This window comes from Capsicum annuum, chromosome 6 (genome assembly GCF_002878395.1).
Source record: "Capsicum annuum cultivar UCD-10X-F1 chromosome 6, UCD10Xv1.1, whole genome shotgun sequence".
Classification (NCBI taxonomy): domain Eukaryota; kingdom Viridiplantae; phylum Streptophyta; class Magnoliopsida; order Solanales; family Solanaceae; genus Capsicum; species Capsicum annuum.
Genome location: NC_061116.1, coordinates 126967542 through 126993722, shown reverse-complemented (window position 1 = coordinate 126993722; position 26181 = coordinate 126967542).

The window sequence follows — 26181 nt, the reverse complement described above, 5'->3', positions numbered from 1 at the left end:
TTGACATAACTTTGTTAGACACCCAATGACACTAAAGATAGGATCTGATACCATCTTTGTAATGACCTAAACCAGGTCCAGGCTGTGATGGGTATCTTAAGTACTACATGGACTGGAGATCACCCCTACACCTAACCAAAACAAATACAATATTATCAATATTGGATGAATTCCAAACATATAACAGGTAGCATTCAACAAACTTTAGAAAATTCAAATATGTCTATAACCCCAAACTATAATTGTCCAAACAATAAACCAATATTACCCAAGTATACAGTTATCCGAACAAAGCCTTCTAATAAAAGGACAAAATACAAATCGTGCTCTTGACAAGTCCTTAACTCTTAGAGCTGACAATAACAATGATAATGAAACTCTCAACTCTAATTTATGATAAGATATGATGAAATATATAAGTATTTTAAAGTATGAAAGCTCACCACTTCAGAATGATGACCTGACAAATCGAGTCGATCAACCTAACTTATCTAAGAAAAGTAGACCTACATTCAGACCTTGCATCGCATGGGGATACAACATCTAGAGATAGTTAGTGGTATGAACACTAGAATAAAACTCAAGGATAAGAGATATAAATAATACCATAATCAATACTTCAAAATCAGTCAAAATGCAACACAGATAACATATGCAAATACATATATATGTATATCATGTGTTTGTATATGGCACAAGGCTTAATTTTCTCTTTAAAACTTTGGACTATATTATGTAGCTTAACCATCCTAACATATGAATTCACCCATGGGATATAAGGGCCTTGCTCTTCCCCAGTTGGTACGGTCCCAGAGCATGTAGTTGCCCAAATCAGAGGGTATACTTATGCACTATAAAGGAATCAAACCTCCCAAAATATAAAGTCAACTAAAGCAACATATCATGTAGTTAGATAAAAGGGAACTCAAACCTCTCAATCAAATAATATTAATAAGGGGGACTCGAACCACTAGGTCATATAGACCCTACATCGGCAATTGTAGTTTCTATACTGGTCCTTTATGACCTGCATTTTCATGACTCACCTGTACAACCCTTAATAAATCCTAATTAAAAAAATTACCACGCATTTCTTTTTTTATGGAACCATGAAACACATTTAGGCATACAATGTTTGTATCATCATACTAACCACACTTTCAAGGTAACATCAACATGCCAAACCAATTATCATAACTTGGAGGAAATTCACAACCCCTATATTGCTTCAATTTTAAATCATTATGCTTCATTAGCATTTTACATTATGCAATACTTTAAGAATGGTTCAGTATGCATATATTATATTCAAAACCAATTCCACAAATAGGGGGCTGAGGTTAAGTCATAACTACTTCAAAAGTCACATGTTTGGGAAATCACAATCCTTTGTTCATTCAGCATTCGCATGCATCAAATTGACTTTAAAACAACCATTTAAAATAGCCCATATAGGGTAAAACATTAAATATCACATAAACAATAGTTCTACAATATTCTTCAACCGATGTTTTTAAAACTAACATTAGTATCACATGAATAACACTTTAAAACATATATTTTTAACGAATTAGCAATTCGGGAAGAGTAACATGCCTGAAATATCAAGTTTCACAAAAAGAATTCAGCCCTTTTGCCCTTGGATTACCTACTTCTTAGAAATCGTAAGTACGACTTCTTGAAAAATTTTGAGAGATATTTGGAAAAGTTTGAGTGCTTTATGGACGTGGGGTTTTTATTGGGTAAGGAGGGAATTGTCTAAAGTGCACTTAAATTAAAAGTAGAAATTTAGTTGTCAATTATTATGGGTCACTATATGACCCATATAGTATCATTATTACTCATCATCATAAGTCATAAACAAGGAAGTCTCCAAGGCACTCACAATTTGTTAACCCTACGACTCAATTAATATTATTCATAATAAGACCCTATGACTCGTAGGGTCCAGTTATAGCCAACACAAAACCTAATTTGGGAAAACTCTAGAAACCATATGATTTGTACCCAATAACTTATAAGAGGTCCTTATGACTCATAGTGAGCCACTCATACTCACACCAAAACTTTGCCACTTATTTTTTGATTTGTTTATGACTTAGGTCCCTAGGACCTATCAAGACTCCCTACAACTTGTATGGGAGTCGTAGTCAAGATTGTAAGGATAACATTTCTAAAATATTTCAAGGATGAAAAACTTAGAAGAATACACGAGTCCCATATTAAGAGGTTATTCATGATATCTTTATAATATAGAAGGGTTAATAAGTATCATCTTCTGGAGGTGGTTATTTAGTATATTTTTAATTATTTTTCTCTTGATTACACCATCCGAACTTATCAGACCCATATTGGGTTATTTACTTTTCCACACTTATTGGCTTCTGGGGGCCAATTTTGCAGTAATATTTATGCATTCTTTATGTTATTATCACTTTAGATTGTTTATTCCCTTATTTATAACATTCAGAGCATCATTTTGGGTTTGTGTTTTTACTTGAATTAGCTTATTTATCTCTCATAATGGTTATCCTAATATTATGATTTAGCTTTATCTGTCGATAATGCCTATTGAGTACCTATGGATTTAGTAATCATACTACACTTCAATACCTTTTTAGTATAGGTTTGAGTACTACGTACCACCGTTGATGCCATGATTGTGCAGACTAGATTTTGAAGATAAGGTGAGCTCTCAAAGCTATAGTTTACCCTTTTCTCCTTTTTCAAATATTGATAAATCTTTCCATTTTGACACTGATGTATATTTACTAATACAATACTCATATTCTTTTGCTAGTGGCTCCTGTACCAACACTGCTAGGTCATGGGTTATTATCTTTATATTATTTAGCTTCCGTATTATTCCCTATTTTATTACTTCTAATAGTTTACTTATATATTCCTAGTGTTTATGATGTTTTCAACTAAATTAGCCTAATGTTTCTACCTTCGAGCTATGGTTTGGATTATCTACTAGTGAGATAATGTATATGCCATCATGACTAGCAAATTAGGTTATGAAAGGCAGGGAACATATTCTAACTCTACCTGAAAAACCAACTCATGTCTTGGGCACTCTCGAGAAGAACAATTATGCCACAACCACGACAACCTCTTAGAATACTCTAAGGTATTGTACCCACTTATCCAAAATGGCCTCCATAGTTTAAAGATCCATGCTAAATTTTCCACAAGGTCTGACAAGAACTATGCTCGCCTTGACCACTGAGATTGATTTAGGAACCACTTATAAAATGATACGCTACCTATATAGAATTTACAAGATGTAAGTAAAGTTGATCCCAAATGGTAGAAACCCGTTAACCAAATGAAATACAAATAAAACTACACTGATAACATGGTCTTTTATTGCCTCCTTCATAAATCTCAATACATGTTTATTCTGTGGCCTTCACATGATAAACAATTTGAGGAAAAGCAGACCTAGCTGCTATCAATCAAATTCCAAAAAATGTGACAAAAATAATCCTTCAATAAATCCATACACTATCTCCTGCTACGAAGAATACAACCTAGGAGTATGTCTAGCCCACTTAATAAAACCAAACTCATACTTTGAAACAAACAAGGAGACCATTTGAACACCAATAAACCCAACTCTGGTATTAGAATGGCTTGATGAACCAGACATCATCTCTGGCATTGAGGTGTCTATAAAACTATAATGTCCCTTTAGTTCATTTTCCATATTTATGCTTATCTTCACAATTTGAGCTTCTCCATAGATGAAAGTTTATATGATTCCAATGGATTTGGATTCCAGATGAGTTTAGAGGGTTAAAACTTATTTTTGATTAACTGTCATCTCGTGCAACTACGATTGTAACAAATAATATAGAGACCGCGGTAATGCAATCGCAGCCCATAAGACTATGATAGAGATATCTCCTTACCTTTAAGGGCTATATAAATACCCCAAATTTTTTTTTGGGCATTTCTATTTTATTATTTAGACCTAGAACCCCTAAAATAAGTGTAATAAATCAAAATTGGTCATTATGGTGACTTGGGAGCTTGACTATCATCTTTTATTGCAATTAGCTTAATATTTAAGGTAATAATCCTTTAAATTCAAGCTTGAATTTCCTAGTTTGGACCAAAAACCACAATATAGATTAGAGATTGATTTTAGCCAAAAGTATGCTTAATTTTCACCCATTTCTTAAGGGTTATGATTCCCCCATTCATGTGTGAATATTTAGGTTGGCCTCGGAAACTCATTTTCCTTATGTGGGAACCACTTGGGATTTTTGTGTCATTTTTGGACCCGAGGCACAATAGTGAAATATGGGTGTCACTAGACTCAAATTACTGAGTAGATTATTATTTTTATAGTGTGATAACATTTTCAGAATTGTAAAATAAAGATGAGCATGTGGTGCATGAAGTGATGTTTTATGGTTTGGCCTTGAGGTAGGCTTCTATCTAATTTTCTCCATAGATGATGTGTGATATATATTGCGTGTATATATGGATGTTAGGATTGATTATAAGTTGGATGACTTAGCCTCAATTGTCGATGTTTGGAGTTTAGATGAGGGCTTGGGACCCGTAATATGGCATATTTTTAAGATTTTTAATTCTTATTGATTTCCATCTATAGTTTTAGATTAGTTGTAACATTGTTATCAGGTAAACCTCCGTTTGGGATGTGGTTTTAGAATTTGAAGCATGATTTCTATATTTTACCTTATTGGGCTAGTGTGGTAGTCTAGAAACCATAAGTTGGGTAGTTGACTTAAGTACCCCTGTTTCTTGTCAAATTTGGTATCTTAGACTTGAGGATTGGCCTATAGAGATATTATTTCCTCTAAAACTGGATGATTGGCCTATATAGATGCTATTTAATCTTATACTTAATGATTAGCCTATAGAGTTTCTTTTTCCTTTAGTCATAATTGTTGGACCAATAAAAATAAGGTTTATTTTAGATAACGCAATTGGCCTAGATAGGTTTATTTCCTTGGAATGCTACTTATCTCTCTTCTATGTATTAGGCTAGTCTCTAAGTTGTATTCAGAGATATATTGTATCTATGTAGTTCTCCTTCATTTATCACTTTTTACTCTTATTATGTTTAGAATGTCTTGTACTAATACCACCAAGTTTTGGGATTCTTCTATGTATTGATCTTTATTTCATATATTTGTCATTTTTTCCTTATATTATTGAGTAGTCTATTACTAGTGATTCTGGATAATTAGTTGGCTTGCCTAATGATGGGTTATAGAAGGCACCATCATGACCTTAGAGTTTAGGTCATGACAAATTGGTATCAGAGACTAGGTGTCACCGGTGTGTTACTTTAAGAGGTAAGTATTAGTAGAGTCCTGTGGTTTGATGCGGAGATATCCATAACCTATCTTTGGGAGGCTACAATTTTAAGAAATTTACATCTTGACTCCTTATTGTGTTGCTATGAACCCCAAATACATTCTTTTACTACATTCTATCTATAAAAGATGATGCGACATTGTCCATAAATGCAGACGATAATTCAATATTTGTTTCTAGATTTTATGTGTTGTGTTGGACGAGAGTTAGAGATATACATCAATAATCATCATCAGTAGCCACAAATAATTTGGGTCTAATGGTGTTCATCAGGGTTATTTATCAATTTTGAGTACGGGACTGTATTTCTTATATAGTCCATGTTTTTGCTTATAAGATATCCTTCTAAGATGGACATTGGTGCATGGATGTGTTAGAGGGTTAGTATTTCCACTGCGTTTGGCATCGAAGCAGTTGATAGTAGTTGAATCTTACTTCCATCAGGCTATTGATTATAAGAGAACTATAGAGAGCACATGTATTGAGACTTATGGAAATAGAGGCAAAAGGCATAAAATCAGTATAGTGCTATTGGTATTTTATCCGAGATTGACGATTCTTCTAGTAGAGTTCATCTAAACATGTAGACCATTAGTTCTCCATAGACAATATTCCATACTATGACTAGTTCTTAGACTTGTCATAATGATCATAGTGAGCAGAGTTACTATTATACTTATGGAGTGTGGCATGGTTTTTTGGGCCATGATGACCATTTTGGATATTGAGGAGCAGTATCTTAAAGTATTCTAGGATCTTGGTTTTTCTATGTCATGATGACACACTAGTTTAGACAATGCCCCAGGTATAAGATAGATGATCAACTAAAGTTAGCATGTATTTTCCTTGCTAGCCTAGGGTTTGTGAGAGAGGATGTGATTTCAAAAGTATTGGATATAATTTTGGGAATTTCTCTTAGCATCAGTTTGTATCTCGCAATGTTGGTGTTTAAGAAATTTTCTTCAACTGTAGAGACATTGACTACTAGTCTAGGAAGTGTCTCTAACTTGAGATTTTTGGTACTTTTGCTTATTTAGATCAACTCGTAATATTATGAAATCTTTAGTTAGATATTGTACACTTGGTGCCTCAGTTTATAATTCTGTTGGTCGATCTAAATTGGACCCATTCAGATGTATTTTTTCTATGCCCGTTAGGCATATGATTGCTAATGTCACCATAAATGGTGTGCTTTTATTGCTCGCCTTTATATCTTATTATGTGTACTAGGGTTTTCATACCTATTAATGATTGTATGCCTTGATGAATTTATATTGGTAATTATTTTCCTTTTTATTTGATTCAAGATTTATGTTACTACTCCGTGGTTTATTTCTCTTAGTTGTGGAAAGACTACATCTATGTTGATGTTTTCCCCTATAGGTGTACTTTTTAGGTTTGAGGCTTATTTATCTTGGCATATTAGCCTTATATATCCCTTAAGTGGTACATGATATCGATGTTCATTTTGGTATCGCCTGTTAGTATATTGATATTGATATTGTTGTTGTTATTGCCACCAGTGTGTGAGGTTATTGATATTACTTGATATTATTACTTGATGTTGTTACATGATGAATTTGATCGTTGTTGGGTAGCTATGTAGACTAGTGTTATCTAGTAAGACTTTCATTTTCTTATAATATTATTTGGTGGCTTGAGTAGATATAGCCCAATTCGATGATTTGTTTCCCTTAGCATGGTGAGGTTAATTGTGTTCTGACTTAGTTAGCTGTATTAGATTTATTTAGGCATGTGTTATGGGAACGAAGGTAAGTTGAACTTCCATAGTTCTTTTTGTTTTTTGAGTCGACAATTTACTTATGTTGCTTATTTTTGTGTCTGAGATCCTCAGACATTCCTCCAAGGTTGAAAAGGGTTTTTTTTCTACTATCCCTTTTGGCAGAGCCAATTTTTAAGATTTACTAGTTAGGGGTCCATTCTTTGTTTGTGGCTATTTTTTTCTTCGATAGCAATTTTGATATTGATGGTGAGATATTATGGATTTATCTAATATGTATGTTGGGTTTGTTACTTTGGGATGGTCTGCCCTGTTGTTAGTGTGAAGAGTGGATACTCTTTTGTTGTTATGATGGTTTTGCCTAGTAGGTTTGGAAAGTTATAGGCAGGTGTCCTTAGCTATGATCACTTAATAAGTTAGAAAATTTGAAATTTTTTATCTCAAATTATGGACTTTCTGGTTGTAGTTGTGACTTTGACAATGGTTTTGAGAATTCATATATTTCTTCTTCGATGATATTGTTAATATGTTGATTTGAAAAATCCCTATTTCAGAGTATGTTCGACCTATTGAGGCTTAGTGGAGCATTTCTCCATGGCGATATGTACCTGTGGCTATTTCTTTGCCTATATCGAGTATGGGATTTGTTAGTTCCTTGTTTAAGTTTCATTTTTCGAAGTTTATAGAGCTTTTGCAATTTTTGATGTGGTTTATAGCCTTGGAAAGTTTTTGAGTATGTTTGGATGCCCTCCAGCCGATATGTAGTGGGTTATATACATTTTCAGGCAGTTTTTCATTCTTTTGTTTGATTTCTATTTTGCAGCTATATTTCATTCCCTCCGGCCAATATAAAGTTAGTATTGTGTTATCTCTCTAGGGAATTTTACTCTCAAGATATGTCTCAATTATGGCTTGGTATGATTTATCTCAAATATGATAGGTTAGAATACTAGAGTCAATTTTAGATAGTTGATATTGTTATAGCCATATGGGCTTTGTTTGGATTTAAGTCCATAGAATAGAGATTTAAAACTATAATAGATCTGGGCATTAATGCCTACACATTGTTAGTTTGGGTTTTTATATTTGAGACTGGTAGATTATCCTTGGTATTTAGATTTTAGCTTGATGTTGATGAGCTTGCATGCAACTTTAGTTTAGACTTGTCCTTGTTCATGTTTAATTTATAGGCTGGTTAAGCCTACTTTGTCGTTTCCTATTTGGTCTTTTAGAATTTTATTTGGCCATAGTTGATGAGTGATCAAATGATAGGCCATGAGCCCCGTATTAGTTACTTCAGTTTTGACCTCGAGTTTCAGTTTTCTTTGGGAATTTCTGATGATTTACTATGAGGGAGTAATGTTCTTGAGTTTGATTCAGTATAGCTTCATTCTCATCGATGCGACATACTGGAGTGGAAAATTCGGCGGTGAGTAGTTATACCTATGATTTTGAGATTTCAGTTTGCTTTTCATCTGAACTAGTTGAAGTATTGGCATAGATTGTATTCTTTAATTGTCTTCATTTTTATGCCTAGACAGTGCCTTATGAGCTTATTGTCATGTTTTCCTTATGGACTTTTATCAGGTCGGCTTCAGTTCTTTGAGTTCTCCATGATGAGTTTACGTAGATGAGACTAAGTGATTTTCCTCCTTCTTGGAGTAGATATCATGTGCAAAATTGTAAAGTAAGGTTATTTTTGGATTTGGAGTTAGTTTTATGACTCATGTCTTGGTTTGTTTTTCACTTGTGTGAGCCCTCATGGATTTATGTGAATATTTGATGGTACTAGTATGTTGTGATTCAGATGTGTGTGCATCAGCATCCTTGGTTAAGTTTGAGGCCAGTTAGCGGTTAATTTAAGATTTGCCAATTTTGGAATTAAAATAAGAGTGCTGGTTGAAAATTGGATACTTGTGGCAAAATCCCTTAGACGTGTTTTCTCTCAATTGAGGTTACTTTAGAAGCTATGCTTGGAGCATGTGGGCCCAGTACCCCATCCTTTTGAGCTTTTGGAATTCTTTCCATTCATTGACTTTCAAGGACTAAAGTCCTTTTAGTAGCAGATATTGTAATGACCCTTCAGGCCATTTTCAATATTTATTCTTATCTTCACCATTTGAGCTTCTCCATAGTTGCCCCAATATATTTATGAATTATTGTGACCGATGATTTAGTTTGGTTACCGAGCAATTTGTTTAGTTTTTAGGAGAGATACCCTATTTAGAAGTTATCACTCATTCCAAATGGCAACTAGGTAAAAATTTTAGTGAAACAATTTCGGATGAAAGTTTTGATGAATGGATTTGTAATATGGCTTACACTTAAAATTCACTATTAGATCACGTTTTTTTTGAATTTGGATGAGTTCCGAGGGTTATAAACTTATTTTTAATTTTGTTTTCATTTGGTGCATCTATAATTATGAAAAATAGTCTAGTGATCATGGACCATAGGACAGCGATAATGAAATCTCCTTACATGTACTGGCTATATAAAGACTCCAAGACACATTTGGGGCATTTCACCTACATTATTTAGACCTAGAAACCCCAAAAGGAGTGTAATAACTAAACATTGGTCATGGTGGGTGATTTGGGAGCTTGACGATCTTCTTTATCATGATTATCTTTAAATTAAAGGTAAGAATCTTTTGAATTCATACTTGATTCATGCTTAATTTTCACCCATTTCTTGATGGTTATGATTTTTTATTCATGTGTTAACATTGGAGTGGCCTTAGAAACTCATTTTCCATATGTAAGACCCACTTGGCGTTTTGGCGTCATTTTTGGACGCGAAGCATAATAATGCAATACGGGTGTCATTATACACGTATTGATGAGTAGATTATGGTTTTATACTGTGATGGTTTTTTGAGGATTATATGTGATGATGAGTATGTGGTGCATAAAGTTAGGTTTTTCAGTTTGGCCTTGAGGTAGGCTTCTATCTACTTTTCTTTTTAGATGATGTGTGATAATGTTGTATGTGGATATGGATGGTAGGCTCGATTATGAGGGATTACTTCTCCCCAATTTTTGATGTTTAGAGTTTAGATAAGGGCTTGGAACCCGTAAAATGGCATATTTATTCCCCATTTCAATCGTATTGCATTCCCTTACTAGTTTAGATTAGTTTTAGTGTGGTTATGATGTAAACTTATATTTGGGATATGGTTTTAGAATTTTAAGCATGATTTGTATATTTGACCTTATTAGGCTAGTGTGGTAGTCTTGCAACCGTAAGTTGGGTAGTTGACTTGAGTACCCTTGTTTTAGTCAAAGTTGCTATCTTAGACTTAATGATTGGCCTATAGAGATTCTATTTCCTCTTAGACTTGATGATTGGCCTATAGAGATGCTATTTCATCTAAGACTTAAAGATTGGCCTATGAAGATGCTATTTTCTCTTAGACTTGATGATTGGCCTATAGAGATGCTATTTACCCTTAGACTTGATGATTGGCCTATAGAGTTGCTATTTTATTTAGTCATGATTATTGGAAATTTAAAGATGATGTTCCTTTTAGATTAGGTAATTGTCCTAGAGAGGTGATATTTCTCATAGTCATGATGTTTCACGTTTTGTTATAAAAAATCCTATAGATTGTTACATGTATATCTATATTATGCCTCCTAGTTATGAAATGTTGCTTCTCTGAGAGAATGATTACTTTCTTATTGATATTATGCCTCCTATATTTGAGATACCTCATATGTGTGGGATAGTTAGATATATGCTACGACTTATGAATATGATTATCGATATGAGTTTTGGTTATGTTTATAGGCCTAAGACCGTGATTATGATGTTATTATTTCAGTTATGTCATTGAAATAAGGGCCATGTCATTGTAATGATTAGATATCCAAGAAGTGTTTTTCATTGTAAATAATACGATTACAGTTTATAGATTCATATATATGTTTTAATACACATCTCTCCGGTATGGATCAGAGGAAGGTTTTGAACGTTTCTTAGGACTTTATTGGTTTGATACTGGTGATCGCAAGCATAGATTTGGTACATCCATAATTATTATATCGGTAACTAATGTGATTCTAGATGAAGTGTGATCTTATGGTTGTGCTGCTTAATTAATGGTAAAGATATAAGGTAGCTAGTAGTCTAGTCGCTGACTAAAGCACTTGGTGGCTAGTTAATCTAAGTATTAGTTAATAAATCTTTATTAGAGTACATATGTGGTAGCTAGCGATGGTTAATGCGTGAATTATCGTGATGTATGGTCTAGAATAGGTGAAGATTAGGTTATATTGTTAACTAATTTCATGACGTCGATTAGTCGGTAGCCGATACGTGGTATACTAATGAGGCTAGATAATAAGAGATGTTGGTAATAACTGGTGACTAGTTAATAACGATGAATAGTTGCTAAATGGTTATTAACTGAATATGTATCAAGGATTAGTGATAAATGATGGTTAGATAATGAATTGTGTAAGTTAATAAAAGATAGTTAGGTGACAAGTAGTTAGGTGACGAGTAGTAATGTGTTTTCTAATATTGATTAACGGGTATAGGATGATTAGTTGATAATGATGAATAGTGGATCAATGGCGATTCGGTCTAGTGATGAACCTTGACTAGATGTTAGAAGTTGACTATTTAGTAAATAGTGGTTAATTGCTATCCCATGAATATGGATAGTATTTAGGCTTATAACTATAAGCCATGTGACGACGAGTGAATTATTGGTTTCTTTGTGATAAGCATTCGTTAAATAATAATGAATAGTTCAAAAATATTGGCTACATAGATATTCTATGGTGATATGACTATGTTTACGAATATTTTTAGTATATGTATTCTGCAATGATTTTCGTGATGATATTGATAACCGGTAAGGCCGAAGGATACTATTAGGATGATATTGATACCCGACAAGGCTGATGGATACTATTTTTATGATGTTGATACCCAACAAAGCCAGAGGATACTTCTTTGATGGTACTAATACCTCATAGGGCTGGAGGATATATTGATGATATGCATCAATGCCCGACAAGGCTGGATGTTGATGATGATTATGATGGTCTTGATAAGGATAGTTATTATGAGTTTTAATATTCATTGTGTACTTTACATTCATTCCCACATGCGCATTGTCTATCAATAGTATGCACCGATATTTATCTGCCGGTATGCGTTGATTTCATAGATATGGGTGAAGAATATGCCTTGTGTTGTTGTATGCTGATTGAACCTTAAGAGTCTAGGGTGGTGGGGGTAAGGATAGGATCGGCTAGGTATTTGGTTATCCGGGGTTACCAGTTATTTACGATGTTATTGATATGGTTATTATCATTGATATAATCATTATTATGACTAACGTACGATAGATTGGCCATTGATCCAATATCAGGATTGAGGTATGTCTTCAGCATTTTCTATCATACTATGCATGATTATTCATGCCTAGCCATATGGATTAGAAACCTTGAGTATGATAGTATTTAAATCCTGATAATATTATAATAAGGTCTTAGAATGGTGATAAGATGAAATAGGTTATGCTTTGAGATGACCTCATGTTTATATGTATGTATATCTATATATATATAAAGATATATTATGTTGTGTTACTATCGTATATCCCTCCCTTTATGCTACTACATATCTTTCTTTCTCCCTTTATTCGTATGTTGTCCTGGGATAAACAGTATAGTATTTACATAGATTGAATGCAACTGGAATAGGACAGTTCACCTTGATACTTCCTTAGTCTTATTATGTTACACTTTTGGACATAAATAGGAATATTGTCCCTTATAATTCTCATTGACTTTTTATATAATTTCTAGACTCTTTGGTGTAGATTTCATTCTGTTTATATGCTATGTATATTTTCTTTATCTTTGGAGCACAGTTGGCAAATGCCTACCGAGTACCATTAGTTTAGTACTCATACTACACTTCTACAACTTGTATATCATAGTGCGGGTTATCACCATATATGTGTGCATCGTGCAGAGTAGCCATTGTTTGGAGACTGAGAGTGAGCTCCTGACATTTGGAGTATTACTTATTTCTCTCCTATGTATTAGAATAGTCTCCAAGTCGTATTCGGAGATAAGTTGTATAGTGTATTTCTCTTTCATATATCACTTTTGTACTCTTACTATGTTTAGAAGCTCTTGTACTAATACCACTAGGTTTTGGGATTCTTCAATGTAATTATCTTTATTTCATATGTTCCACATTCTTTTCCTTATATTATTGAATAGTCCGTTACCAGTAGTTCTGGACTACGGGTTGGCTTGCCTACTATTAGGTTATTGTAGGCGTCATCATGACCTGAGAAATTTGATCATAAAAAAAATCTTATAAACCCAGTGCTTAATCTTGAAAGGATGAAGCAACCACAGACTCTACTGGTGCCTGAGCTAGCCCCAAATCCTCGAGCTGACACAAAAGATCTTTGACATTAATCAATAACTCCCTTGTCTAATGCTGGACTGAAACTATGGAAACATATGCAATAGTATCATACCCATGTATCGATAATCGTGTATCATTCAACTATAACAGAATAGAGTCAAAGAATGTACTAGAGGTTCATAAAAATACACACATGATAAAGAGTCAAGAATTCAATTTCCTAAGAGTTCTCTGTATCCTCCTGAAGATAGGACACAAATGTCTTCGTATCCATCCACAAGACTCAACTAGATACCTAGCTCTTGTACCAAGACATCAGTAAACCTAGGCTCTGATATAAATTTGTAATGACCTAATTTATCAGGTCATGATGACACCTACTATAACCAACAAGTAGGTAAGCCAACCCATAGACCAAAGCTGCTAATAATAGACTACCAAAGAAAATGAAAGGAACAACAAAAGAAATGTCATAAAGGGTCTAAAAGATAAAACAACCCAAAGCCCTGGTGAAATTGGTACAAGAACATCTAATACAATATGAGTACAAAATTAAATAATAAATAAATATACATGTATCGCCTATCTCTGAATACAAAATAAAATTAGTCTAAAACTTAAGAGGAAGAGTAGGAATGAATGCTCGGAATGTCAAGAGCTCACTCCAAATCTCTGATGCATAGCTACTTTGCACGATGCATACACCAATAATGAGAACTCATATGGTAATTTGTAGGCCACTACGGATTGAACTCCAAAGATAATAAAAATATAGATAACATGCAAAGCAAGAATATTAACTATAGGCGACTATCCAGGCAGATAACATAAAGAATCTAGAGAGGTAGTAAGGATAAACTAGCCTACTGTAGGAGTAATCAGGAATAAGTATACTATACTGTATATCACTAGTCAATAATATACAAATAAAGAGTGGAAGAAGGATATATAGTAGTATACATGGATAAAGAATAGATATACAATTTGAATACACAAACGAAGAGAGGGGTATATGGTGATACCATAGCTATATATACTTATATACATAAGATAATAATGACCACTTCTTTGGTAATAGAACATTTAATTGGAGAAAGAATCGAAACTAAGGTAGAGGATAACTCTTTTCAGACCTATATTCCTTATTACAAATCAAGAAGCCATTATTACTAAGAGTGAAGTACATAAGACTAACTCAATGGTAAGAAACTCTCTAGGAAATCCTAACAAAGTAGGAAAGCTAATACTAGTATGATCAGGATCCTTAATCATAATGTCAAATCATGAGATAATTAGCCATAATAGAATTTACCCTAAAATGGTAAAGGGATCAGAAACATACCTCCAACCTTAGCATCAACTCATAATCTGCCTACCACGAATTAATCATAATAGCATTAATAAAGTAATACCGAATTGGGGCCTCATAAAACTTGAAAGTTCAATCAATAGTCAGCAAACAGCAAACAACAAACAACAATCATAGCTTATACCTACGGAACAACCCATAAAGCTGATAGATATAAGCACCAAAACAACATACTGTTGATAGGCAATGAATATTAGTGAATAAATGCAAAGAAAATACATCATACAATAACCAATCAAAGTGGCATATTGTACATAGTGTATGCATCTTCTCCAGCTCGATTGATCATAAAGGCAGGACCTACGATGACCTCTCTTGTTTTGAACGATAGCTCACAAATGAAGGGGCCCCTTGGGGATTCAAGAGTATTTGTATACTCTTATCTGGTCCCAACATAAGATATATATAAAAATCATCATCAATCTTCTTAAATTAGTAGTAGGGATATGTACATATAATAAATGCATAAACTCGAATCGTGGATAAATGAGTGTAATTTTTTAAATCTATCTCTAGATATTAACTTCTTAATTAAATCATTATAGTATAATAGATAGGGTTAGAATTTTTCATGACCAAAGTAAAAAGTTGTGGTAAAAGATATGATAAGTCATGGACCATAATCAATCTCAGTCTAAATTTCAAAACATCACTTTTAGTTCCACAAGATTGTAAATCATTAAGTATGGTGGTACTATTCCTTTTTGATAAAGAACCCATTTTGTGAGTGAAAAGTGGGAATAAATCCCTTTTTAGAAAATAGTAGTAAAATCTTAATTTAGCCAGAATTGTACCATCAAGTGAGCATGAATATATCAAAGCCTATGTATGCCATCACCATATAGCACCCTGTATTTTATGTATACTTGTTCTACTTATATGGACCTTGATAAAGCCTTGTGATATAGGTAATGGAATCGATTTTTTATGTAATTATTGATAGGGTAAATAGTTTTCTTGATACTACCTATACGTATTAATGTGACTTGGACAAGTTAACGTCGATACAACTATTTAACTTGAAATCATGAGATAGTATAGAATCTGAAGTTTAAAGTGACATGTGTATAAAAGTAGTAAGTTTGATTAAAGGGATTAAGAAATTAAAATGGAATATAACATTGAGAGGTTGCTTGACTTAGTTAAGCTAGTAGGTGAGTCACCAACTTAAGCTATATGGATGAAGTTAATGGACCCAAGGCTATGTAGCAAACTTAGGCATAATAATGTACTCATTTGGGTTCAAATTAAGTAAAAATATAAAGAAAATGGAACAAGGGAAAAATGCTCAAGTATGCCAAGGCCCAATTTATTGAGCGCAATAAAGAATCAAACAAGTAGGTGCATCACCTGCTTTGACCCTTTTAAGCAACTTGATCTCCTCAAGTAGGTGCATCACCTACATGGACAAATTTGACCAATATGTGGTACACAATGCATCTAAATAGATAGCCAAAATAGGGCCTTTATAAGGCCAAGTTTTTAGTCATTTCCTTCAATTCTAAGTCACAAAAAGGACCATATTTCATAAGTTTTCTCTATATCTCTCTAGAACAGCAGGGAGCATCTCTAATTTTTCTTTTAGTGATTTTAAGGAAAACCTCACATTCATAAGCCAAGGTAAGTGAAAACACTTATAGGTTAGCTTAATTCTCCCATGGATGATTGGGAAAACATGCTAACATTCTTTATTATAAATATATGGAAGAATATAATTGTAATACCCTGAAAAATTAAAACCCATATTAGTGCCATGTTTTAATCTCATGGATAGTACATCATGAATATTTTATAGTTTTATGATTAAGTTAATTGTATATTAAGGATTCAAATAACCCCCAGCTATCAGACAAAGCAAAACATTCCTTACCGATTGAATTCTTGGGAAGAATATTGCCATAGTCAACTTTAAATGAGAATATCTCTCATTTTATGATGAATTTTTGAGTTCATGATCCACCAACAGATATATAATTGAATTATCTTTCCAACTATACCAATTTCTCCCAAATCCTGTATCAGAGCAAAAAGTTATGCCCATTTTACTCCAGTATGTCAGCGTGGAAACTGAGTGATGACATTTCGACGACTAATCACATTTCTAATGACATTTTTAATGACTTATAAAATTTATGAAGACATTTATAATGACTTATCAGCCATGTCATCAAGATTAGACAACAACCCATCAATTCCAGCTTCTAGGTGACGACCTGGACTGACAAGCTATCACAGATCTGACGGCTTATCAGCCTTGGTCATCAGCTGATAATTTCAGCAACTAGGAAGCAGTTTTGAAGGGGTATTTTAGATTTTTCATTAACCTTCCACGACATAAATCATCAAAATCACCTACATAACCATCATAAATCAGTTTTAAAAATCCTCAATCCTCTCCACTCTCAAGAATAAGAAATTTAAGGTTTTCTCTAAGATCTTCACCCAAGAACAAGATTCAAGCTCTCCTTCAAGAAACTAAGAAATTATCATTCCCAATCCAAGAAAAGACATTCTCTTTCAAGATTCAAAATATTAAGGTATGCAAGTATTGATTCTTGGGTCCCTTCCACCCATGAAGTTCAAGAATGCCTCTTTCTAAATTCAAGATTTTAAATTTATGTGTTTTCCATAGTTTATGTGAATTGAGTTGAAGGTTATGTTGTTGTTGAGTTTAAATTCTTGATATGATTATAAATTTGCAAACTTTCACCCTATTATATAATAATTATGTGATGTTCATGATAAATCCCTTCAAGTTGTATGTTGATTGATTTTCCATGAGAATTAGGTGTGGAAATTGTTATATGACCAAAGCATGCTCCCCATGTGTTTGATAAAATTCTTGTGTCAAGGAAATTGGGTCATTAAGCATATTTCCTAGAAACCCTAAAATTTAGTATAAGCAATGCACGCCAAGTGTTTGTTGAGAGACCATAGTGAATGAATTATAGTATGTTGTGTGTATTCTTATCCTTGTGCATCCCTTGTTGAATGAATTGTTATATTTTAGTATGAAGTCCTCAATTATGTATACTTGAATACATGCTATGATGTTGATGTTAGCCATGAATTCAAGGTCATGTTTTGTCAGTTTTTTTCTATCGAGTACTGGGGGTACTTGTACCCAAACAATATAGCTATGTGCCTACAGTTGAGTCAGTCTCAAGATAATTTCAGTCGTGCTATGATCAGTAAAACTCAGTTAGTTACAGAATTTATAACTTAGTATCATTCAATATGATATTAGATTTAGTAGTATTCCGTCAGATAATGGAACTAAGTGAACCTAGCCAGATCAGTCAAGAAATATGAATAATAATAGATTCAGCTAAGTTTTAGTTCAGTTAAGAATCAGTTTAAAGTCTTTTAGTTGGGAGTAAGAACTAGCACCGAGCGAGTATGGGGATAGAGGTTTCCTTGTTAGAGAGGCAGAGTCATTAGCAGTAATCTCTGTACTCCATAACTCCCTAGCTAGCGCAGGACCAGGAGTCACCCATCATATTAAGGCTTGACTTGACCATTATATTGCCTTAGGCTTGACTTCCTATTTAGGGTCACTCATCAGAAAGGCTTGACCATAGCAGAGGTCACTACCCGTGGCATAGTATTGACACCCTTCCGGCTTGGGTTATTGGTTGGACCCCATTAGTTTAGATTCGAGGCATGTTGGTTAAGTGAGAACTCTTATAGTTATAGTTTTAGTATCACTCTTCAGAGTAGGACTCAAAAATCAGGACTGTAAAGATACAATCATCAATCTTAGTGAGGAACTCAGATAGGTCCATAGATTCATAGACCACATGCTAGGTAGGCTTGGTCTCACAAAAAGTTATTCAGTATCAATACCTACAGAGGTCACCCAATAGACAGGCTTGATCTCAGTCTTAGATTCAGTTGAGTATTCTTAATATCTATTCCAGAGATCACCCATTAGTTAGTCCTGATCTCAATCCTAGTCAATCTTAATAATTATTAGAAGATTTAGAGATCATCCCACTAGATAGGTTTGATCTCTGATTTAGCCAGTTAATTTCCGTTATCGATAGAATCATTCATCCAGTTTATCAATATTAATAAGTGCAAATATCAATTTCAGTATCTTCAGATACATATAATCAAAGTATGTTCAAAAACCTAAAATTAATGGTATATTTAGTATAAGTTATCTTATTCAGTCCCAGTAAGCTCAGTCACATTATGCACAGGATGTTAAGTAGTTACAGATTCTGTATGTATCCTAATCTAGCTTATTCATACCATTTAGTTAGTTATTGTTCATGCATAAGCCCTTGTATTTAGCCTTACCTTATTTTCATACTCAGTACATTCTCGTACTGACATATTTGTGCTACGGTGTTTTATTTGACACCATTGGTTGAGAAGCACAAGCCCCAAAGCAGTCTTAGTAGGCCAGATCCAGTAATCAGCATTAGACGTAGCAATGAGTCCTCCTCATTCGCAGATGATCCTTATTTTTACTATCTCATTAGATTCAGATTATTTTTAGTAGATGGAGTTAGTTAGGGACATGTCCCATCAACTCCACATTTTAGAAAGTTAGAGGCTTTTCAGACAGATGTATTGGTTTTAGATTTTAGTTTTGAGTATTTTTAGATGTTTTGAACCTTATGGTAAGTTTTTTCCAGCTTTCTTCATTTATATTTATATATTTTGTAGTGTACAGGTACAAATATCAGTCATGGGTTAGCTTGTGGTCCTTCGGGGTCATGAATATCGTTTAGCATCCCGATATAGAAAATCGGGGCATTATAAACTTGTTATCAGAGCCTAAGGTTCAATAGTATCCTAGGAAGTCTGAAAAGCCGCATCTAGTTAAGTCTTGTGCATAGGTGTGTTGTGTGCCACATTATGTATATGAGGCTATAAGATGTTTTAAAAATAGTTTCCCTTCTTTCATTATTCATGTCGTGCCAGTGAGCAAAAATATTAAGTTGAACTCTCAGTCTAATCCTTATTTCTCTTCCATTTGTAGAACATGCCTCCTCTTAGAGATAATGTCCGTAGGAATGACAATTAGCCACCTCAGCCCGAAGATCCTTTGATTGAGCATGGGTCACATGCATAGTTCCTGGAAGATTTTCAGGCACTAACCCAAGCTATGACGACTAGTATCTAGGGCAACCGTCAGGGTAAAGCCATACCTTAGCAAGATGGAGATTCAGTCGCAGCTAGGATAAGAAATTTTATGAGAATAAACTCTCCAGAACTCTTTGGGTTAGTAGCCGGTAAGGACCCATATCTTTATCTAGAAGAGGTGAAGAAGATCACCTAGATTATGCTTGTGTCAGAGGAGTAGAATATGGAATTAGCATCCTATAGGATGGAAGATATTCCTTATGATTGGGTAGTGTTTTGGATGAAGAGTAGAGGAGAAGATACAACTCCCATGACTAGGCAGATATTTCAGGATGCCTTTTTAGATATGTTTTTCCCGCTAGAGATGAGAGAAGATAAGGTAGAAGAGTTTATGAACCTGAGACAAGGCTCCATAATAGTGAAAGAATATTGTCTTAAGTTCAACCAATTACCTAAGTATGCTCCTAACTTGATAGCTGACCCTAGAGAAAGTATGAGTAATTTTTTGACTGGTGTGTTCATGTTAGTGTTGAAGAAGTATAGAACCGCTATGATCAATAGAGACATGGATCTAATGAGTGATTCAAAACAGGTAGTTCCAACTTTTCTTAAGTTGGATCACATGGTGGTAATCGTTAACACCATAGTCAGAAGACTTCAGTCCCATCTCCATCCTCAACTAGTGTGCCTGCACTTAATTTCAAAGATCTTGGTCATTATGGGGCGCTAGGATCCAAAGCCTAGAGTAGTGTTAAAAGTGAGCGCACTTATCCGCTTTGTAGAGAGTGTGGAAAGAACCATCTAGGTGCATACAGAGCCAACAGTCAGGTATGTTTTAGATGTGATAAGATAGGTCACAAAGTGTGGGAGTATAGAGTGTTAGCTCAGAAAGGTAGAGATTCGCGTCAGCAGCGCGCCACTCCTAGTACCAATAGTAGTCAGCGTCAGAACTGACTCTATTCACTTCAGATTCGCCATGATCCAAAAAGTTTTCCTGACATAGATTCGGGTACGTATGAATTTTTTATCTTCATGGTAAGCATTAGTTTTAGACTCCCAAGGTTTAGTTAGGTCTAGTTCATAGATGCCCTGTGCATCGCCTTAGTATATCAGTAAAGAAAGTATGCATAGAGGGACATAGTGTCCCAAAGGGGAGATACTCCATGACTCCTCAATGTTAATAAATTCCTTAAATATATTTAGTTTTATGCTTATATTCTCATTACAAGCTTTGCATCAGTCATTATTGGATAATCAATCATGCCTTTAGGAGTCAGTTCAGCCAGACATTCTTGCATTAGATATGCATGTTCAGTAGACAAAGTTCATCTTACCAGTATACCCAATCATGCATCCATGAGAACAAATCAATCATGCATCCATGCATTAGATATGTATGTCCATTATGAGAATTCAGCTTAAAAGTAGCTTTAGATCTTACATGCATACAAAATCAGTTACACATGTGTCAAATATGCATGTTCAGTATGATATAGTCAGTTTATCAGTCACGTCAGTCATGAGATCATGTTTTAGTTATTTATGTTCAATTTATGTTTGGTCTATCATTCCTCCCCTTTCAGTCAGTTCATGTTTGGTCTATCATTTCTTCTTTCTCAGTCGATCTATGGTTTTCATTCAGCTTCTACGACATAAATCATCAAAATCACGTACGTAACCATCATAAATCAGTTTTAAAAACACTTAATCCTCTCCACTCTCTAGAATAAGAAAATTAAGGTTTTCTCTAAGATCTTCACCCAAGAACAAGACTCAAGCTCTCCTTCAAGAAACCAAGAAATTATCATTCTCAATTCAAGAAAAGACATTCTCTTTCAAGATTTAAAACTTTGAGGTATGCAAGTGTTGATTCTTGGGTCCCTTCCACCCAAGAAGTTCAAGAATCCCTTTTTCTAAATTCAAGATTTTAAATTTATGTGTTTTCTATAGTTTATGTGAATTGAGTTTGAAGTTTATATTGTTGTTGAGTTTAAATTCATGATATGATTATAAAGTTAAAAACTTTGACCCTATTATATAATAATTATGTGATGTTCATGATAAATCCCTTCAAGTTGTATGTTGATTGATTTTCCATGAGAATTAGGTGTGGAAATTGTTATATGACCAAAGCATGCTCCCCATGTGTTTGATAAAATGCATGTGTCAAGTAAATTGGGTCATTAAGCATATTGCCTAGAAACCCCCAAATTTAGTATAAGCAATGCATGCCAAGTGTTTGTTAAGAGACCATAATGAATGAATTATAGTATGTTGTCTGCATTCTTATCCTTGTGCGTCCCTTGTTGAATGAATTGTTGTTTGTTAGTATGAAGTCCTCAATTATGTATACTTGAATACATGCTATGATGTTGATGTTTGACATGAATTCAAGAAGTCATGTTTTGTCATTTTCTTTCTATCGAGTCCTGGGGGTACTTGTACCTGAAAAAATATAGTTATGTGCCTAGAGCCGAGTTAGTCTCATGATAATTTTAGTTGTGCTAAGATCAGTAAAACTCAGTTAGTTACAGAATTCAAAACTTAGTATCATTCAGTCGGATATTAGATTCAGTAGTATTCCATCAGATAACAAAATTAATTGAACCCAGTCAGATCAGTCAAGAAATATGAATAATAAAAGATTCAGCTCAGTTTTAGTTTAGTTAAGAATCAAGTCACAGTCTTTCAGTTAGGAATAGGAACTAGCATTGAGTGAGTATGGGGATGGCGGCTTCCCCTTTAGAGAGGCAGATAAGTTAGCAGCAATCGTTATACACCAAAACTGCATAGCCAGTGCAGGACCTAGAGTTACGCATTAGATCAAGGCTTGACTTGACTATTATAATGCCTTAGGCTTGACTTCCTCTTCAGGGTCACTCGTTAGAAAGGCTTGACCATAGCAGAGATTTCTACTCGTGGTGCGGTAATGACACCCTTCCAGCTAGGGTTACAAGTTGTACCCAAATAGTTCAGATTCGGGGCATGTTGGTTAAGTGAGAACTCCCACAGTTATAGTTTTAGTATTAGTCTTTAGAGTAGGAATCAGAAAACAAGACTGTCACATACAGTCATCAATCTCTGTGAGTAACTCAGATAGTTCCATAGATTCATAGACCACCCGCTAGATAGGATTGGTCTCACATAAAGTTATTCAGTATCAGTACCTTCAGAGGTCACCCATCAGATAGGCTTGATCTCTGTCTCAGATTTAGCTGAGTATTCTTTATATCAGATCCAGAGATTACCAATTAGTTAGGCCTAGTCTCAAGCCTAGTCAATCTTAATAATTATCAAAAGATTTAGAGATCATCCCGCTAGATAGGTTTGATATTAGATTTGGCTAGTTAATATAAGTTATCGATAGACTCAGTCATCCAGTTTATCAGTATTAATGAGTACATATATCAGTTTTAGTAGCTTCAGATACGTATAATTTCAATATGTTCAAAAACCTCAGATTGAAGGTATATTTAGAATAAGTTATTAGATCCAGTCCCAGTATTCTCAGTCACATTATGCACAGGATGTTAAGTAGTTACGGATTCTCTATGTATGCTAATCCAGCTCTTGCATACCTTTGAGTTAATTATTGTTCATGCATAAGCCCTTGTATTTAGCCTTACCTCATTTTCATACTCAGTTCATTTCCGTACTGATGCATTTGGCTATGGTGTTTTTTTTGACACCATAGGTTTAAAAGCACAAGCCCCAGAGAACTCTTAGCAGTCCAGATCTAGTCAATAGCAATAGATGTAGCAGTGAGTCCTCTTCATTCAAGAATGATTCTTATTTTTACTATGTCATAAGATTCAGATTATTTTCAGTAGATGGAGTTAGTTGGGGACATGTCCCATCAACTCTACAGTTTGGACAGTTAGAGTCTTTTCAGATAGATGTATTAGTATTTAGTTTTTAGTTTTGAGTATTTTTATATGTTTTGAACCTTATTGTATGTTTTCTCCAACTTTCCGCATTTATATTTATATATTATATAGTGTACAAGTATAGATATTATCCATGGCTTAGCTTGTGGTCCTTTGGGTTCATGAGCGCCGTGTAGCATCTCAGTTTGGAAAATCGAGGCATTATAATAAAACAAGTTAACTGCTCTCTTTTTTTCTTATAAAGAGACTTCTCTTATCATATTTTATTTAAAATATGATGGAAATTTCATGTTTTTGAAGACTTAAAGTTAAAAGGATAAGCTGTGAAAAATTAATATAAGGTGACTGCACTATTTTATCCTTCTTATGTTTAAGTTTGCGTAAATAATTATGGATGTGTTGTTATTAGGAACTCAAGGAATGATGAGTTCAATATTTGTTTGCAATGATAAAGGATATTTAAAGCTATTTTATGGACTTGGTTATGTGTATATGTTAGGGACTATTGAGTTGATGTTGGAGAAAGGTATAAATATAGAAGAAAGGGTGTATTGGTATGTAACCAAATTTAATGTTGTATATGTTTACTACCTGTTAACTTTGTACATTGTTTTGAGAGTGTAATGAAGGCAAAGTGGTTCCCGAGGACCTTATAAGAATATGTATGGAATTTTGATGTAATTGGAGGAGAAAAGGTTTAAAATAACACCCTTGATTTGACAAATTATGTGCCTACTGCCTGGCTACTATTTTGGTAACGTTAAGTAGCCCAAATGTGTTTTTTAGTTACTAATACTAGTTTTACCATATGCCTATGGTAGATAAGCAATCTAAAAGGTAGGACATTAATTTGAGTTAATATTAGAGTTGTACAACAAGGTATGTAAGGCATACTCTATTTTGTATTCTTTGAAATGAAACCCAACGTTTTTGTTACAAAGTAAGCTTCTAAAGTTCTACTATAGAAAATGATACATAATGGTAGTGCATGATCTTCCATGTATCTAAAAACTTTTTCCCAGACTCTAATGTGTTAAAACACCCCAATACATTATTATTACCAAGTTTGCATGTCTAAAAGTACAACAATGTGTTAAAACATCTCTTACTGGTATATTATTGTTCCAAAAGTACAACAATGTTATGAAAACAGTTAAAATCTTAAAGGTTAAATAGACTAATTAAACTAAATAAGAATTGAACCAATTGCAACTTAGGGTCGTAAGCCTAGCATGGCCAGATCCTTATAGATTTTTATATGGGTGGAAACTCAAGGGCAAAAGCCTAGTATGGGCCAATTCCAGTTTGTGTATTTACCACTAATAAGCAGGTCATTTATATCATACGACTTACAATAATTATAATGTAAGAAGGGTAAAATGAAGAAAATATTGTAAAGTACTTGATCCTGCAAGTATATGTATCATGTGTAATTACTTTCGGCCTTACAAATTCAATACATATTTTTTTTTATTGACGTCCCTTATGGGGGAACTATATTTCATGATACAGGCACAGGTGCTTCAGTTAATACACCTTCTCAGTAGAAGCACAGGATATACAATGACAATTGGTGTGCTCTAGATTGATTCAGAGCTTTTTGAGTCTATCCATGTGTTTTAGTTTTGTACAGTAGTTAAGATTAAGGAGGGGGTTTGTCTCGACCTTAACAAAATCTGTATATCTTTAGAGGCTTTGGAAATTAATGTAAAGTTAAGAGTGGTAGTATCTTATTTTTTAGATGTTGTGGCCCCAATGACAAAGTCTTGTACTGTAATGGCCCCAGACTACCCCTGGGCATCACACGGTACTTATGACCCCAAAGGACCACGAGCTAACTCATGACTGATACCTACTGTGAGCACTGAGTAAAACTTATAACAAAAGATCATACACGGAATTTAATTGAAGAATGCCATAAGGTTTCAAATCATAGTCCTGCCAATATTTGTAAAACAATACTGATAATACTAAATAAAACCTTTGACAATGACAACTAAAAAATTAATGACTGACTAACTGTTTCTACTAGTCTGAAAAGCCTCTACTAACTGACTATTGAGCTGATAGGATAAACCCCCAACTAACTCAAAATAACTACTGAACTAAAATCATGAAAATAATTATAGCCTATCCTCAAAATATAAGGACTCACCACAGCTATATCTGATAATCTGGAAAGTTTATGCGTGATTCGGGAACTACGCGTCAGAACCTATGATATGCTACATCATAGCATAAGAAATGAGTATGCAATAAATACTTTGAATGTAATGGTATGCTAAATGAGGTAGGATAATATGCATGGTTTTATGTGAATGAGTAAA